Raw genomic sequence first — 20,016 nt, forward strand, 5'->3', positions numbered from 1 at the left:
TTTATATCTATATATTATTAAATGTATACATTCTCTCATCATGATATGGCTGAAATATTGCCAGTGTGATGTTAAATAATAACTCCTCACTATTATCTAAACTCTTAACGTAGAAATATAATATCAATAAATAATAATATGGGTTTGCCTCTGGTCATTTGGCTGTCCAAGGTGCCTATGGGACATACCTGTTTCATGAAGTCTGGCATGTTTGAGGCATTTCTTTTCCAGAAAACAGATCCTTTCTATTATACTTGGATCAAAATTGACCTTCCAACTTTTGCTTTTAGCCCATACTGATGTCACATACATGGCTAACACATGTTCCTACATGGAGTGGAGCCCATACTGAGGAAGGAAAAGACAGCTTGAAATGGCAAGGGTGAAAACTATAATTTGGGACCGTCTAATGCACACAACTTGGGGCTCAAGTCACATTAACATTGTGTGACAATGGGATTAAATTGGGATAAAGGTCAAGAACTTCTTTTATAATAAATTCATTTGTGGAGCTGTCAGAAACACAAGACCTTCAAAAATATACCAAGAAACAGGCTATTTATTGCCAAACAGCTGTCAAACTAAAAACGTTCCACAAAATGTTTAAAACAACAATACACTTAGCCGATCTTGTTTAGCTAAACATATGACAACTACGCATATAATATAATAATAATGATAATACAGGGTTTTACGCGATGCACAAATGTGCATCAAGTATGAACAAATGTGGAGAATGGAAGCAGAAAAAAAATTATACAGCGTCCCAAGGGACCCACAACAACATTCATTGTACCTACAGTGCATCAAGAGCAGTTATGTTTGTTTGTTTGTTGTTTTACGCCACACTCAGCAATATTTCAGCTATATGACTGCGGTCTATAAATAATCCAGTCTGGACCAGACAATCCAGTGATTGACATCACGAGCATCGATCCACGCAATTGGGATTGATGACATGCATCAACCAAGTCAGCGGGCTTGACCACCTGATCCTGTGAGTCACCCCTTATAACCAGCAGTCGCTTTACGGCAAGCATGGGTTGCTGAAGACCTATTCTACCCTGGATCTTCACGGGTCAACAGCAGTTATGGGCGTCTGTTATTTAACCCATCAATCATAACCACTGTCAACATGATCACTAATTCATTCCAGGCTCTACAGTAATTATCTAAACATATAGTACACCACACCATTTCATTACTTTACAGGACCCTCATATTGCCTGCAAGGACCCAAGGACTGCAAGGAGTGTTTTCCAAATACACATGGTAGAATGGTAACTTTAAGCGACATTCATTCACCTAGGGCAAGCAAACCCCTACCATACTTGCTGAATAAGTGCCACAGGCTCTTAGGAAATTCACAAAGAGGGACACAAATTACAACCATACATAACAAGTTAAATTTGTTTTCAGAGATCTTGATCTAGCAAACAAACTCAGCTCTAATGTCGATCAAATTAAAACTTTTTCAATGATAGAAAATATGGACTGTCATGTCAGTGTTCTGTCTTACTAGTAGGGGGCGCTTATAATGATTGGGTACTTATTACTACGGTTTCTTACCACAGCGAATACAGTAATTCATTTCAGCTTAAAATATTAAACCAAGTTGTTATGTATGATAAATATTCTTTAACTGCAAATGCTTATTTCTCTTATTTGGGAAGGGGGATTAAAAAAATTCCAAATGATAAAAGGACATTTCTGCATCTTATGTAGTTTTGATATATATTTGTATTAATTTCATTCCAGATTTTTACATTCATATTTTTATAAAATGTAATTAGCATGATTAGATGTTTGTTTCATTTAGATTTATCAGTCAGCTCTAACACAGTGTACTGCACTGCCTGTGTGGCCTCTTTAATTGCCCCATGTCCAGAAGCTGTAGGCTGACTGGCCAAGCTGACACCTGTGTTGACCTGCTGTTAACATGCATGCTTTGATACCCTGCATACTTTCTCAGCACATGACAGACCTGCACAGATCGGCCTGTGTAAAGTTGCCATCTCAAATCAGGTGAGTTCTATGTCCATAATCTTAAATTAATTGTGTTGTATTAAAATAAATGTTGTGAAAGCCTAGTGATAGGGAAAAGGCGCTTACGCGTAAGCTTGATGCAGGGGAGATCGAGATCGTGTTAGCTTCTGTGGGTTCTGTCCGTTCAGTTGGCTGTCTAGTCTCAATCTGTCCGTGGTCACCTGTCAGATTTGGCGGGTAAGTTGATCACGTGCCTCGATCACACCCTGAAACATACAAGCAGCATCTGGTGGCCAATCCGATGTAACCAAATGTACGAGTGAGGAAGCACCAATCACTACATTCCTCCCTCTTTTCTGGACCAGCCCCCTCTTGTGGTATCAGGGGATAGGGAGGATCTAACAGGTGACCTCACCAAAACATGAGAAAATCCCTGCAGGGTTGGGCAGCAGTGTTGTGCAATCAACCGAGACAGTTCGCTTAACTCATGATTAATACTAGTCATACGTCTTAAATAAGAAAATCCTCAACCAGATTGTTTGGTGGCAACCGAGTTGGTTCACATAACTTAAATAGACGACAAAGCTGCTATGAGAATCCTGGAATCTAGACCAGATTGGTGGACTCAGTTCCAGTCCTGACCAAGTCAGATTAAGGAAACCCATTCATACAGGGTGAATAGCCCTACCCTGTAAAGTTGCCTGGCATTAACAAAGGCACACAATGGTTACACTTCCACCAGTTTGGTAAGTCCTTGGCATCAGAAGATCATTATTTGTTAGGCGTGGCTCTATCATGAAAACTGAGAGTTGCTTGGATACTGGACATTTAAATTGCTGTACCGTGTTACGCTGAATGAGGGTTTTCTTCAAAACCGAGATTCTTGAAACTTGCGGTACCTCTTGAGAACGTCATAGAGTCATTTCAGTGGTATCCGATCCAATCTGTAGTAACTGTTGAGTCAAGTCAAGATGTGCCCCTTGGGGAACTAAAAAGTCCAGTCCCAGAAGAACATCATCTTGGATTGGGCCCACTACTACAGGAATCGAATAGGTTTTAGACCCTAGTTGTAACTGGAGTGGATGTGTTACAAATGAGGACATATGTAAGTCCCTGCCGACAGTTCTCAACTTGATGTCCTGCTTCTTCTCAGGCTTCTGTGAGAGTTTTTCATAAGTGTCCGAAATAATGGTAACCTCAGCCGCCGTATCCACCACTGCAGTTGTGTGCTGGTCTTGGATTTGGACTGGTACCAGAAACATGGATTCACTTTTTAATTGCCTAAATGATTTCTGGAATTGACAAATGGTCGTCATCCAAGTTACTGGTTGACCCGAGAGCTGTAGGCTGAGTGTGGGCCGTCGGAGAGGATGGGTGATGTCAAGTGGGTGGCGACAATGGAGGGGGTGGTGACAAAGGAAGTTCAGGCTAATGTGATGGGGGATGGCCTTCTTCATATTGGATCAAGGTTAGGCCTATGTGCTCGATCCTGAAGGGTTTTAAGACTCCTAAGGATCTTGTCTGGCTTTTCTGTCTCTCCCCTACTTTTCTTGAGCACTGAATGTGACTTTCTTCTCTCCACAACCACCTTCATTGTATTTGTTCTGACAATCCCTCTGGAAATGACCTGTTTTTCCACACTTGAAGCACTCCCCTGATCTAGTTGGTGATGATGAAGGCTTCTAATTGTCGACTCACGATAGCCGTCAGCTTTTTTATATCTTCTGACAACTCCGCAACCCAAGCTTCCAGGCGGGTCAAACTGTCCACCACACTCAACCTTACAGGTTGTGATGGAGTTTGCCGCTTATCCTGTGAAGGGGTATAATTTGACCGAGGTGTCATTTGGGCAACCATGTATTCTTCCTCAGAATCATTGGCCAAGTGCGATTGTCTCACATCACGTCGAATGACTGGTCTACCATAGACTGCCTGGGTATTCTGGAAGTACTTTTGGACTGCGTCCATAGCTGCTTCCAGTGTTCTAAGTCCCAGGTTGGAAACATAGTGGGAAGCTTCTTTGTTTGCGCATCCTTGGCAGAATCTCCGCACCACTTGTTGTTCCACAAAGTCCTCTGGTAGATCTGTAAAGGCAGCCATCGCTACTTGGAGTACACGCTCCGCCCATTCTTCCAATGACTTGTCTGAGCCCTGACGAAGATTCGGAAACTGCAGTTGGGCAGTCTCAGCAGGAGACCGTTTCCCAAACCGCCTTTCGAGTTTCTTTACCATTCCTTGGAAGGAGATAAATTCATCTCTCTCTAGCAATAAGGCGAAGAAGTCGGCTGCTTTCCCTGCAAGGCAGTAACACAGCTTGTCAAGTTTCTCCTCCTCATTCCAGGCCTGAGATCAGGCGAAGCGTTGAATTTCATATAGAAGGAGGACCATCTTGCACTACCATCATATGATAACATCCGTGGTAGTGGAGCTGTTGGTTTTTCAACAACTGCTTTACGTCTCCTCTGAATCAGCTGTGGACGTACCTCATCTGACTCGTTATCCGAAGAGTTACCTAATGGCTCTCTCCAGGCGGCTGGTTGATGGTGAGGAGCCCTCCTGATTCTTTCTGTCCTATCTTTACACATCCTTTGCCTATCTCTGTGGGCATGTGCCAGATCTTCTTTATAAAATCCAGATTGATCCCATAGTGGCTGGAGTTCCCCGCACTTGGCTGGAATGCGGGCCCCAGGATGTGTAGCATCCACCCGGCATTGGTTAGGATCCCGTACAGAATAATAATCCTTAGGGTCTTGTTCTTCATACATTGGGGACCAACGAGGACGGGAACATTGACGGCTACCAAATGAATGGCCATACGTATCCACATAATCTGGGTAATCCCTTTGGGCATGATTAACCCTAGGGTACCCCTCGGCATATGTGGACAAACCATGTTATGTCCCATCGTTCTGCCTTATGTCCTCTCTAGGCCCAACAGGGGTGCTCGCGGTTGGAGGCCAAATGGGGACACCCCCATTCTGCTTGAGCAGAAGTGGATCCTCCTCTGAGTCTAGGTATCCCCTGTACTGCGATGCCTTCTCTCCCGGACTGTAATCTTGAGCAGGCCTGGGATAACGAGACCTGGATGGAGTGGCCCGTTGGGTGGATGGAGTTTCACGTGTATCATTCCCCTGGGCCGAGTTAATTAGGATTGGTTGAGGGGCCATAGATTTAGTTTGGCCTGTCCTCCTTTGTTCCCTATGCCCCGGGGTTAGAGCTTGTCTCTGGTGGACATTCCCCTCATCACCTTGGAGGATCCGAGGGTCGATCTCCTCAGTATTGGGCTTTGTCCTAGAACTCCGCCGTAACACTTCCATACCCTGGACCTCAGAATGAGGGTTAGGCATGGGTGCCTTAGCAAGATGACTGTATCCAGGATCATTAGGGCTACTGGCTTCCAGGTTGGCAAGAACCTCAGAGAAAACCTTCATCTCCCTGCTGAGATCGTGAGTGGCTGCCTACGACCGGCCAAAGAGAGCACTATAACTTGGTGGAGTAAGTCCTCTACGCCTGGCCTGCAAGTTGATCTCCGCTTGTTCCAGTTGTTTTAGGTTTGAGTTGATAGCATCCACATCAGGGCTAGGAACTGCTTGATAGGACATTTTAGCTTGCGACAACCTACTCGAGGTACTTTCCGTAGCTGGAGTAAATTGTCCAAATGCTGATTTAGGTGTTTTGGTTTAGGATGGTGCAGCTTGCCTAGAAGCAGGTTGCCCCACCATCCCGCGAGACCAAGAGCCTGCAGTTTGAGTACCAGTGGCAAAGGAGATGGTGCTTAGAGCCTGTTCAGGGTTCCTGATAGAGGGGAGATTACGAAAATCTTGCTCCGTCAGTACACCTAAGGTTTCTCTGAGCTGAAGAATCTTCCGGGCCAGTTTCATCCCTATTCCCGGAATAAGCCCGAGTTCTTCCTCAGAGCACAGATTGATATAAACTGGCGGCATGATTGGATTATCTGAAATAATCCAAAAAACCCGTCTTAAATAATTAATTAGAAAGTACAAGTTATAAAAAACCCATGTTTGGAACGAATACAATTGGGAAAGGAACAAAAGTGTCCGGGCCTTCCCTAGAAGTATTCTTGCTCTTGTACCAAAACCTAAGGTAAGACGAAGCTGACCTTTCGGTACCTACATGGTAGCTGTATAACATTAAACTAACCTAAGTAAAGAGATGTCAATATTATGGATATGACAAATCAGGTACATGTCGAAAGGATGGATGAATGGAAGTTGCAACCTGCATGGTGGATTACACCTGGGCTAGAGAGACCATGGCGGCAGAGAAAACCCAAGATATACCATCAACCCTACCCCCCACCAGTAGAGAACTGATACCAACCCGAACAACATTGTGCTACATGTTGCTAATAGGGTGAGGCACTGGCAGCCGACTGCCCATCGTCTGAAGAAGGGCGCCAGTTGATCGTGAAGAATGCTCCACGTTGCCGAATATACTGACTGCTGACCAGTAGAATGATGCCGTTCGTATGAAGGACAGAGCATAAAAGTGGACGCATATTGTCAGCAACCGTACTTACAGGCTTCACAAACCAGAACAAAGTGAACGATATCGTCCCCCAGAGGACCGACTACTCAGCTGCTAAGCATTAGCTACCCTTACCTAACACTCCCAGACTTACAGATGAAAACACAACACTGAAGGCAAGATAACTGAACTGTACCAGCAGTGAACAAAGCAGATGGCATACCCCAAAATAATCTGTACGGTCAGCGGGTGTCGCAAACTGAAATGAAACCCGGCCATACTAGGGTGAAATACCTGCACCATCTAACGTTTGACCTATGCTAATATAACACAATCACATTTCATGCATGGCATAAACATGACCATAAAAATGACAATAAATAAATATTCTAAACAATTGCAAAAGCTACCACACTTACCAAATGGATATGGATACAAATGCAATAAACACACCAGGTCTAGGTGACAGTTGACCGCTGTCAGTCAGTCTTATCAAGAGTGAGTGAGCGCAGAAGTGTCAACCTAACCCTTTGTAAAAATAATTGAAAAACCTAATATACATATACTACTCAAAATTTGATCAGGATCACTAGGTGATATGTGTGTAAGTGACCACAAACATAACAAAAGACATGACTCTGACTCAGAAACGTGTTTAATCATGTTATGAATGAAAATGCATGAACGGCATGAACTTGTATCAATATGGAATGTTTGAAATCTGCAAACACCAAAAGGCATTTCATTAAAAAATGTTAACAGCAAACAAGAGAAAGAATTACACAGTTATGAGGGATAGTCCATCATTACACTAAGTCGATGAAGTGTCAATATCGAGTATGACCTCCCCTTGCATCAATGACGGCCTGACAACGTCGAGATATGCTGTCAATAAGCACCCGGATTTTCCCAATGGGAAGGTTGTTCCACTCTTCCACGAGGGCATGTCAGAGCTCTGCCAAAGTCGTGGGTTGTGCTCTACGGCGTGAAAGGGCAACCTGCAGCATGTTCCAGACATGTTCAAGTCCGGCGAGCGCGCTGGCCAATCCATGCGGACAATTGTCTCCTGCTCAAGGTACTGCTCAACCACCCTGGCGCGATGAGGACGGGCGTTATCATCCATCAGGATGAACTCAGGGCCAACAGCACCAGCGTAGGGTCTGACGTACACATCGAGGATCTCATCCCGGTACCTCACCCCCGTCATTGTTCCTCTCTCCAGGACATGAAGATCTGTCCTTCCATCTCTGTTGATTCCATCCCAGACCATGATGGAACCACCACCATAACGGTCATGTTCACTGATGTTGGCATCATGGAAATGTTCACGTTGTCGTCGCCACACCCTCTGCCTCCTGTCTGTAAAGTCCAAACAATACCTGGACTCATCGGTGAACAGAACTGGAACCCAATCGTTCCGTGTCCAAGTGACATTATCTTCAGCCCATTCCAATCGCTCCCGCCGGTGTCGAACAGTCAGAGGGATTCGGACACATGCCCTTCTCGAGTAGAGACCTGCATTGTGAAGACGATTCCGTATCGTCTGAGTGGACACATTCACCCCCGAGGCGTTCAGGAGGTCGTTACGTAGGCTGGTTGCTGTCCAGAAGGGATGACGTCGTGCCTGAAGAGCCACAAAATGATCTTGGCATTGGGTTGTCGACCACTGACGACCACCCCCATGTCGGTGTGCTGCTGTACCAAAATTTTGCTGTCGAGACCAGGCCCTGCTTACAACGCTCTGGCTGACATTTAGTGCATTGGCAACGTCACGTTGTGAATAGCCAGCATCAAGAATTCCAATACATCTGCCCAGTTGTTCTGTCGTCAGGCGACGCCTTACACGTTGAGGGGGCATTGCGTAGATAAACGTAGTGTAAACACTCAATTGAGTTTACAGTTTCACAATGAATCAGACACCGTTGCCTGATTGGAAATCGTGCAATGGTAGCAAAAGCATGAACTGTGATGTGAAACGCATTTCCCATGGCATGAAATGCACGTGCACGTGTGTTGGAGACGTTTTTGATTTCACTTGAACACAATATTGCCAGTTATGCAGTTATTTTGTTTTTTATTAAGAAAAATATCTACGATCCTTATCAAATTTTGAGTAGTATAAATATAACCCCAGGCTTAAGTGACAGTTGACCGCTGTCAGTCATTCGAATGACTGAGTGCAGAAGTGTCATCCTAAAACCTTGTATAAACAATAATGCACAGTGAAAACATACCTGCAAACCCCTGCATTAATGAAAAGACCTGCAGAATACTTACCCACTATTTAATCTGCATTAATGTGAATACATAATATATATACATATAATAAAAGTATAAATGGATGAATGATGATAACACTACACATATATAAATATGCTGACAGAATTTATATTAAAAACAAAACACGCAAAGCCATGGGAGTTGTTACAGCGTTACCATGCACCCAGTGACAGTGATTGACAGCTAGGTACAAGAAACACTGCAATCAACACCATGAAATTTACACGTAATAAGCCGGGTGAAAAGCATGCAGCTTCCAGCGGTTGACATGATCAAAACACATGGATAGTGGATACATCAACACCCTTTGATATTACTGTACATTTAACATTACGAGTATGTTTTTACGGCCGAAAAGTGATAAATATAAAAACTAAAGAGCATTGGGGTATTACTCTAATAGCCAATGAAAAAGCTCAAAACGCTCCATACTGCGAGTTTTGCTCTATATAAGGACATCACGTGACCCATTCATCAGTCTTTTTTCAAACCTGTGTGGGATATATTTACTTTTGTCACAAATATCACAAATAGGCTTAATCCTGTTCACAGCGCCATTGTTGTGAAAGCCTAGTGATAGGGAAAAGGCGCTTACGCGTAAGCTTGATGAAGGGGAGATCGAGATCGTGTTAGCTTCTGTGGGTTCTGTCTGTTCAGTTGGCTGTCTAGTCTCAATTTGTCCGTGGTCACCTGTCAGATTTGGCGGGTAAGTTGATCACGTGCCTCGATCACACCCGGAAACATACGAGCAGCACCGGGTGGCCAATCCTATGTAACCCAATGTACGAGTGTGGAAGCACCAATCACTACATAAAATACAGTATGTTGAAAGTGTTTTACTATGTAAACTATATGTAGGTAATATAATATAAATGTAGGTCATGTCTTTTTCTTTTAGTCTTCATAAAGTAAGCTGAACAACAAGCTATCACTAAAATATATTCTTATATAACTTGAATGAATGAATGAAATGTGTGTGAGTAAATTTTTACCTCGTTTTCCATTTGAAAAGCTTTTCAAAATAGTGTTTGTATTGTATGGATTCAGATGTAATAATGCAAATCATCATCAACAGAATGTGTGTATTTCTGTGTTCAATTTGTTAAATGTCAAATAGTGTACATAGTCTAAGTATCATTCATTCAGGTTGATGGATATGGCATGGCAGCTGGGGATTACGCCTTGTATACAGTGTTGATATTGTTTATATTTGTGTACAACTTCATGTATATTCACAGGTAATATTACATATCATTCTGTCTCAAAGTATTGCATATGTTTATAATACAGAATGGGTAATTGTAATGTCTTAATCTTTCATATAGTCAATACCGCAGTCATAAACTTCAGTGGGAAAGACTGAGTTTCCCGAAGTTGAGAAAAGTGATATTTTAATTGCAGAGAATGTCATAAGTCACAAGTCATGCCCATCAAAAAACTGTTGGCATTCTTTTAACTTAAGTCCACATTTACAAGGAAAAATAATGACAGATAGTCTTTTATGGAGTTAATATCCCTTCTTGCTGTTTATTATTCTCTCGAAAATGTTTCCTAATAAACTGTAAATTTCTCATTTAATTTGTAATTACAAAATTTAATTTTCTGGTAGTCAAATACACAAAAAGTATATAATAAATATAATATTCCATGTGTCGAGTGAAATATCATGTTTCTCTTATCTTGTGACAGGGGGGATGAGGAGATATTTTCACTTGTGGCCAATATCTCCTTACCCCGTCACTCGATGAGAGAAACATGATATTTCACTCGCCACATGACATTTCCTCTATGTATTGTGTAGTAAGTTCATTACTATAGAGGCTATATTATACATGACCACTGAAGATACCACTGTTTAATAACAAGAAGCTGGTACTACACAGCATTTAATACCAAAGTGTATACTTATGTGCTGCTGGAACCAGTTACACTAACAACTATTGAAAACTATTAAGTTTGTGGGGCTTATTCAATGACATTGCATGTAGAGATGATAGATCCCTGAGAGGAGCTTATACACACTAGATGACCCCAGCAGGCCTGTTGCTAGGCTGACATCACTGGGCATTGTTTGCTGGTGTATCTTGCAACAAAATTTCACAAAGTCCGTCCTGGGTATTGTGACATATTTGTAAACCTCATCGTGCTCAAATCTAAAGGTAGGCTGTTGTATGGTATTAAATTAATGTGTCAACTTTTAAAGTGTTTGAAGTTGTATTATTCTGTTAAATTCAATTTGATTATGCTGTGGCTGCTATGATTTCTGCCTATTTACACATGACAGTGAAACATGGTATTCATACACTCACATTATCAACAAGCTCCTCACCATGCTCACAGCGTAGTTTGTTATGCAGAGCTCTCTATCGCTGCCACCAGCCAATGCTCCCCACTGTGATAGGTTGCTACAACCATGCTTTGAGAACTCACAACGGAATGACCATCATGCTTACACCAAGTGATAATCTTACCCCAGCTACATTATTTTCTTTGTAGATATGAATTTCTATTTCATTTCAACTATCATGTAATTGGTATATTTAGAATGTAAGGGGGAAGTTGGGTGATTTTCTGTTTGTCTGCAATATCAAACCAATGTGATTAAACAAACAAAAAGGTTATTTCATCTGGGAAATCTGGTCAGTGGTAAACCTTTTCAAAATTCACTATGATGGCATTCCCGAAGACATAAACAAAAATATAAACATGAGTACAATCAAGCATATTCTTGTTTGTAGGCCATCGGCCAGTGTACAATTTGTTAGAGGACAATTTCAAGATTCTTGTAAGGGCTGCTTCCACACTGACAGCAGCGATGTTACCGAGAGTGTTATCAACATGTCTCGCTGCAAAGGAGCTTGCATTGTTTAATGAAGTGACTATTACCAATGATAAGATTGTTCTATATAGGTGTGTGTAGCATTGATGATTATATTTTCTTATCCATAATGGGAAGCGGGGTAGAGGGTATTATATGTTCTGTAATGTTCTTTGGAATTATAGAACATTTAATACACTCTACCCTGCTTTCTATAAATAACCCGTCTTTTCATTGGTTGTCAGTACCACTTTTCATTCGTCCGTTCTTTCAGTCTATCATCCAAGTACTGATATGGAATAAAACGATGCATATTTCTGGATTCTGATTCTGAATAAATAACTACAACTTGATAAATATCCCATATCCATCTATCATCCAGTGTTGGTATGCATGTCTGGCATCATGTTCATGTTCGAAAACTTTAAAATTGGGTTACTGACCCTCTTCAACGGACATTCTCACACTCGCTGATGTTGACTTAAAAAACTGTTGACTTGGATATGTTAAGTTTAATGAATTAAAGTTTCTTATGTTTTGCATGTTGTTTTTTTGTATTAGTGTAAGTAAAAGAAATTTACTAAATTTGAATGGTATAAGCGAGTTATTTCACACAATCTAATGTGACGTGAAAAGGCTGCTTGTTTACTTGGGTTACATTTGTTCTGGGTGCAAGAAGCTAGAAATGTCAAAGGCGGTTGATGATGGTACCTGGAGACATATGGGTAAGAAAGAGAACACACACCTCGAAACATGGAACTATAGTTCATCTTTCCCTCAGGAATAAATGGCATAGACCTGTGACATTAATTCACTCGAGAAAGAAAAACAGGGATTCCTCTTGCTTGTTACTTATTTTCAGAGCACATGTTATTTATTATGCAATTATGTGTTTCAGGGAGTCTTTGATCTCATACCCAAAATGTGTTCATTGGATTTTCCCAGACATTCACTACTGCTACATTTCCTAATTTCTTTAAATGTGCATGCCTTCAGAATGTCTGACATACCTGTGAAACAGGGTAGTGCCTGGCTCAGTAGAATGATGACCGCAGCCAGGCAACAGCTTCTGCTCCACATCAGCAGCATCACCTACAGCACACGGGTAATGTAAGGCAACCAGACTGAGACTTATGACGACACAGGTAGAATCACCTACAACATGTACAACACACAGGTAATGTAAGGCAACCAGACTGAGACTTATGACGACACAGGTAGAATCACCTACAACATGTACAACACACAGGTAATGTAAGGCAACCATACTCAGCCTTACGATGACACAGGTAGAATCACAAACAACACACAGGTAATGTAAGGCAACCAGACTGAGACTTATGATGACACAGGTAGAATCACCAACAACAAACAGGTAATGTAGGGCAACCAGACTGAGACTTACGATGACACAGGTAGAATCACCAACAACACACAGGTAATGTAAGGCAACCATACTGAGACTTATGATGACACAGGTAGAATCACCAACAACACACAGGTAATGTAGGGCAACCAGACTGAGACTTGCGATGACACAGGTAGAATCACCAAGAACACACAGGTAATGTAAGGCAACCATACTCAGCCTTACGATGACACAGGTAGAATCACCAACAACACACAGGTAATGTAAGGCAACCAGACTGAGACTTATGATGACACAGGTAGAATCACCAACAACACACAGGTAATGTAAGGCAACCAGACTGACACTTATGATGACACAGGTAGAATCACCAACAACACACAGGTAATGTAAGGCAACCAGACTGACACTTATGATGACACAAGTAGAATCACCAACAACACACAGGTAATACAGATACAGATGTAGGATGTTTTTTGTTTGCTTGGTTGTTTAATGCTGCACTCAGCAATCTTCCACCCTATATGATGGTGGTTGGTGATGGTGGTTGGTATATAATTGAGTCTGGACCAGACAATCCTGTGATTGACATCATGAGTATCGATCTATGCAATTGAGGTAAGATGGCATGTATCAACAAAGTCAGCAGCCTGACCAACCGATCCTCTTACAGCAAGCATGGGTTACTTCTTACAGCAAGCATGGGTTGCTGAAGACCATTTCTCTACACAGATCTTCACGGGTCAAGGCAGACATTAGCAATGCTCATGGCAAGAGGAGGTAACTCTTCCTGCAATTATTCTCAAAGCTGGTTTACCACACCTCGGAGGGTCGGTTCAAAATCCCATCTCTTAACTCATTGATTAACGCAGAAAGCGGGAAAATCAGCGTACATCACAAACTAGGGTAAAGGTTGCGTGCGTATTTCATAAGCTGCTATTTTTAGAATTTTCTTCGAAGTTGAGTTACTTTGATGAAGTTAACAGTTATTCTTAAAACTATCAATACAGCCGAATACGCGATTGTAAATAGGTTTATTCTCTTCTGCAATCATTTGTTATAATTTTCGGTGTGTTGTAGATGTAATTAATAAGGGACAATATATAAAAAAATAATTAAATCGGACCTCACCCTACTTCTATTAGCGGTATGCAGTTTTTACATAACTACGCAGTTACTTCCCTTTAGACATGTTTCACCAAGCTCCTTCCCAGCGCGTGACACCTTCGTTACACTCTCGGTAACATCGCTGCCACCAGTGTGGGCGCGGCCATTACAAGAATATTGAAATTTGCCCTCCAACCCCATATGTAGTAACGTTTATACTTTTGTTTATGTCTTTGGGAATGCCATCATATTTCAATTTGAAAAGGTTTACGACTGACCATGTTTTCCAGATGAATTTACCTTATTGTTTTGATAATCAGATTGGTTCGAGATTGCAGACTAACGGAAAATCAACTAACTTCTCCCTTACATTCTTACTATATCAATAACATGATGTTTTAATGAAACAGAAATTCAAATTGACGAACGAAGAAAGTAATTTAGCAGCGATAAGTGTATTCGGCGTCACGACAGTCGTCACTTGTTTGTAAACATAACGGTCATTCGGTTGCGAGTTCAACTCCAAGCATAGTTGTGGCCACCTATTCACAGTGGGGAGTTTTGACTAGTGGCAGCGATAGTATAGAGAGCTCCGGGAACGTACTATCGCTGTGGGGAGCTTGATGTTTCACCAAGCTCCTTCCCAGCGCGTGACACCTTCGTTACACTCTCGGTAACATCGCTGCCACCAGTGTGGGCGCGGCCATTTCAAGAATCTTGAAATTTGCCCTCCAACCCCAAATGTAGTAACGTTTATACTTTTGTTTATGTCTTTGGGAATGCCATCATATATCAATTTGAAAAGGTTTACGACTGACCATGTTTTCCAGATGAATTTACTTTGTTGTTTTGATAATCAGATTGGTTCGAGATTGCAAACTAACGGAAAATAAACCAACTTCTCCCTTACATTCTTACTATATCAATAACACGATAGTTTTAATGAAACAGAAATTCAAATTGACAAACGAAGAGAGTAATTTAGCAGCGATAAGTGTATTCGGCGTCACGACAGTCGTCACTTGTTTTGTAAACATAACGGTCATTCGGTTGCGAGTTCAACTCCAAGCATGGTTGTGGCCACCTATTCACAGTGGGGAGTTTTGACTGGTGGCAGCGATAGTATAGAGAGCTCCGGGAACGTACTATCGCTGTGAGGAGCTTGATGTTTCACAAACACTACAAAATTTGTTTTTAACAATCCTCGTAGTTTGAGGCATTAAATGTAAGAATGTTGTATTGGAGAATATATTTATGACATTGGGGTATTTTTTGCGTTGACAGTTTAAAGTTTTAAAAATACTAAAATAACTGTCAGGCTGAACCATCTCACATTGTCAATGTCATGAGTGTGCGACTGAAACATGTTTATTATCAATAAAGAACGTAGTTTAAATTTAGGTAGGAGGAACAATTATGATGTCATATATATGTGTTACAATAAGTAACTAAAGTAAGTTCATTTTGAGTGTGAACTTAGTGAGCGAAAAATTACTTCAAGAGAAACATTGCATCACGTGTTCAATTCAGCAGTATTAGTAGTAGTAGTGGGTCTGGTTCCTTTTCATTGCTGAGATCAAGATCCAGAAACGTAGCATTGAAAAAGCAAAGAAAAAGTTTGGAAAATAAGCAGTAAAATTGGCCTTGGATTACTGCTGTTATGCTACTAAAATATTATGGTTTAATTCAAATAAACATTTTCTTAAAATGTTACCCTTTTAGAACAAAATGAAATTTCTGGCTCTCCACGGTGGTGTCAAAAAGAGCTTTTCTGAAAGTTAATCCGACAAGTGGGAGAAATACCATCCTATGATATGTATTTCTGAAGGATTTCTGAAGCTAAATCAGTGATTTGTTAACACAATATGCAAAATTCTAAATTTGACTGAGCATTGCTACAGACATATGATGATGACAGCAGAATCACCTTGGACTACAATACACAGGTTATGTAAGTCAAACCTGACAGACACTTATGATGACACAAGTTGAAGAAAATATTCCAACTTTCAAGGGATGGAATCGATCCTGTGAGATTGCTTTCGAACAATTGGGAGATGTTTTGTCTGACCCTGATGTCACTGACATAGATCTACATAAGTTATTTTCAGGTGTAATGTACCAGATTTATATACGGTTTGTGCTGATGTTCAAGAACAAACTACCACTCCCGTGAATAAGCTTAGTCTGTGAGACAGTATCACATACCGCGTTATGGTGTCAAAAAAGTTTTAATCCCACATCCAACTTTTGAACTGTTCCCTAAATTGTGTGTGTTGTCGACCCGGGCCCCGTTCCACAAAGCAATCTTAGCGCTACGACTGTCGTAAGTCAGTGTTAAAGAATGGGAGTTACAATCACCTTCTCGAGACCATGTTGCTGCTGCTTACCTCTGGGAATTTCTCCCTATTTCCCAGTTCGGGCAGTATTGTCTTTCATTCATTGTAGACTGCCACACATCTACAATGCACATACTTCCGTCAGCATGAAGAATTTTGTCCCACAAGTGTCTGAGACAAGTTCATGTACTTACACAAGCTCCTCACAGCGAAGCCCGTTCGCGGAGCTCTTTGCTGCCCCCCGTCACAGCTCCCCACTGCGATAAGCGGCCACAGCAATGCATGGAGTTGACCTCGGGACTGACCAATTAAAGAGTGCTGACTGTCATGACAACGAATACTCTTACCCTAGCTAAAATATATTCTTTGTCTGTTTGAATTTCGGTTTCATAGCTGTGGTTAGACAAGGTCGTGAGTAATCTATGATCGTCGTGAGAGACGATGCATCAGGTGTTCAGGTTCTGCGATTGTGTTCCCACTTGAGTGTGGGAGTTTGCCATAATATCCTAAACTTGATCATACATTGGTGAAAGACATCATACCTTTGGTTAGTGTTTTTGTTAGTGTTATGACTATTTGTATGAAGTGTCTATATAAATGTTTGCGCATTTGTAAGGTTGCGGTAAGTTCGTACCCAAACGAATTCATACTTCTAGAAATTTCGTATCCCTGGAAAATTCGTACCCCTAAAAATAAAAAGAATTCGTACCCTATTTAGTATTTTTAAGCATACCCGTATAAGGTTATATAAGCTTCCTAGTATAGATTTTAAAACATCCTACGTTTTCGAACGGCCAAATGCATCGCGATTTCTAAAGACAATTTTAGCTTATTTGTGTATGACCAATAGCACTTATATCCAAAATAAAATTATTTGCGCATGAAAGGTTAGATCTTCTTGGTGTATAGAGTATAGAGGCCTTATGACTTAATGAAGTAAAAAATTTCGCATCAAGTCTTTGCTGGTGTGAGAAGAGCAAGTGTGTGATTGAAACTGTCTAATTTGGCATCTAGGCAAAACAGTCTCCCGTTTAATATGGAATTATTGGTTTTCTGAATGCTCTCGAATGCTACTGTCGACCCCATTCAACAGTGTGTCGCTAACGGCCGTGCTGGTGCGCACCGGCGATAGAATATAAGTAGATCTACTGGACAAATCCTGCAAGTTAAAAAAAAGTATCGTTTCCATTTCTCTGGGCACAACCACCTGTATCGACCATTGATGTCTTATGGCACATCACGTTGAGAAGCATGCAGTCCGAATTTCTTTTCTTCATAATTTTGTGTTCGTTGAAGAGAAAACACACAAGTTTTTTTCATTCCTAAAATATAGCAACTTTCAGTTTAATTAATTATAAACAAAAACAATATAAAAAACCAATTCGCGTAAGCAATTGTTTTTTTTGCGTATATGATGGTTCGCCACTGTATAAGAAACATGTTTCAGTTGGAACGATATTGGCTACTGTCATTGTCCGACTGACATATCACTTACCCTGGGACGTAATATATATTAATGCGCACATTCCAGGAAAACTTGCAATGTTTCGGTAATGTTTGTGAGAAAAGGAAAGCGATTTTCAAGTACAGAATTGAAGAATGACATTATATGATAAAGAGGTTATCACGCTTGTGTGTGTTTGTGGATGGTAAATGTCCTGTATTAGGAATAAATATGTATTTAATGTTTATTCCTAATACAGGATATTTACCATCCCCAAACACACAGAAGCGTCAAAACCTCTATTTATTATTTAAATGTTAAATTAAATTGGTCTTGACTGAACTATAGTTTTAAATGTTTTCATGAACAAAGAAGCTATCTTCCCCTTCCACCTAATTAGTAAAGGGACCATATGGTCGATCACCGTTTGGGAGGCATCAGCAAAATTAAAGCGATGTAAAAAATGCTATATGAGTAAAACAAGACTTGCGTTACGTATGGACTATAATAATTATGCAGTCTGACTATTAAAGCCTAAATAGACATTGTTCGGAGGTATCATAAAGATACCATGCACTTTTATGCAGCGCGAAGTGAGCACAGACGCCGCAGAACACGCAGGGAAAGCGATATTTTACATTCGCTTCATCGGGCACCTTCATCATTCTTCACAACGTAGCAGCGATTGCGATGTTTCTTACTGTCCCACGCTTGCTCTGACCAACCTTCCGTTGGAGGTAGGGAATGTCTGACAACTCAATGATTGTTCAAAATAATGACAATTATGCTTTTTGTAATTAATAAACGTTCAGCCATATATCACGTGCGTATTCAGACGAACTGGTCCCTTTAAATTAAAAGATGTATTTTGTATTCATCACCCTTGTCATATAAGTAACTCCTCTTCAACAAACATTTAAGATAACTCAATTTTAATACCAGTGGTGTTGTCAATGGTACATTTTTGTGATAAAAAAGTTTGTTCTCCCAGACGATAAAGTCATGTATACTTTAAAGGAAAAATTAAATAAGTATCTCTGCTTGCATGAGAAACGTTTAAATTCAGCGATTACAATATTGATGAAGTTAAGAGAGTTTGGGTGGTATTCCAGACTGACGATGGATAATGGGAGCCTGGGTGGTATTCCAGACTGACGATGGATAATGGGAGCCTGGGTGGTATTCCAGACTGACGATGGATAATGGGAGCCTGGGTGGTAGTCCAGACTGACGATGGATAATGGGAGCCTGGGTGGTATTCCAGACTGACGATGGATAATGGGAGCCTGGGTGGTAGTCCAGACTGACGATGGATAATGGGAGCCAGGGTGGTAGTCCAGACTGACGATGGATAATGGGAGCCTGGGTGGTATTCCAGACTGACGATGGATAATGGGAGCCTGGGTGGTAGTCCAGACTGACGGTGGATAATGGGAGCCTGGGTGGTATTCCAGACTGACGATGGATAATGGGAGCCTGGGTGGTAGTCCAGACTGACGATGGATAATGGGAGCCTGGGTGGTATTCCAGACTGACGATGGATAATGGGAGCCTGGGTGGTAGTCCAGACTGACGATGGATAATGGGAGCCAGGGTGGTAGTCCAGACTGACGATGGATAATGGGAGCCTGGGTGGTATTCCAGACTGACGATGGATAATGGGAGCCTGGGTGGTAGTCCAGACTGACGGTGGATAATGGGAGCCTGGGTGGTATTCCAGACTGACGATGGATAATGGGAGCCTGGGTGGTAGTCCAGACTGACGATGGATAATGGGAGCCTGGGTGGTAGTCGAAACTGACGATGGATAATGGGAGCCTGGGTGGTAGTCCAGACTGACGATGGATAATGGGAGCCTGGGTGGTAGTCCAGACTGACTGTGGATAATGGGAGCCTGGGTGGTAGTCCAGACTGACGATGGATAATGGGAGCCTGGGTGGTAGTCGAAACTGACGGTGGATAATGGGAGCCTGGGTGGTAGTCCAGACTGACGATGGATAATGGGAGCCTGGGTGGTAGTCCAGACAGACGATGGATAATGGGAGCCTGGGTGGTAGTCCAAACTGACGATGGATAATGGGAGCCTGGGTGGTAGTCAAGACTGACGATGGATAATGGGAGCCTGGGTGGTAGTCCAGACTGAAGGTGGATAATGGGAGCCTGGGTGGTAGTCCAGACTGATGGT

The 20,016-nt window shown here is 41.6% G+C and overlaps 1 pseudogene; it reads right to left on the minus strand.

Annotated features, from left to right (window-relative positions):
- Positions 1-3,461: 3,461 nt before the first annotated feature.
- LOC139455946 (uncharacterized) lies at positions 3,462-5,588 on the minus strand (annotated as a pseudogene).
- Between the last annotated feature and the right edge of the window lie 14,428 nt (positions 5,589-20,016).

Source organism: Haliotis cracherodii, unplaced genomic scaffold, assembly GCF_022045235.1.
Source record: "Haliotis cracherodii isolate W230 unplaced genomic scaffold, xgHalCrac1.p SCAF_11, whole genome shotgun sequence".
NCBI lineage: Eukaryota > Metazoa > Mollusca > Gastropoda > Lepetellida > Haliotidae > Haliotis > Haliotis cracherodii.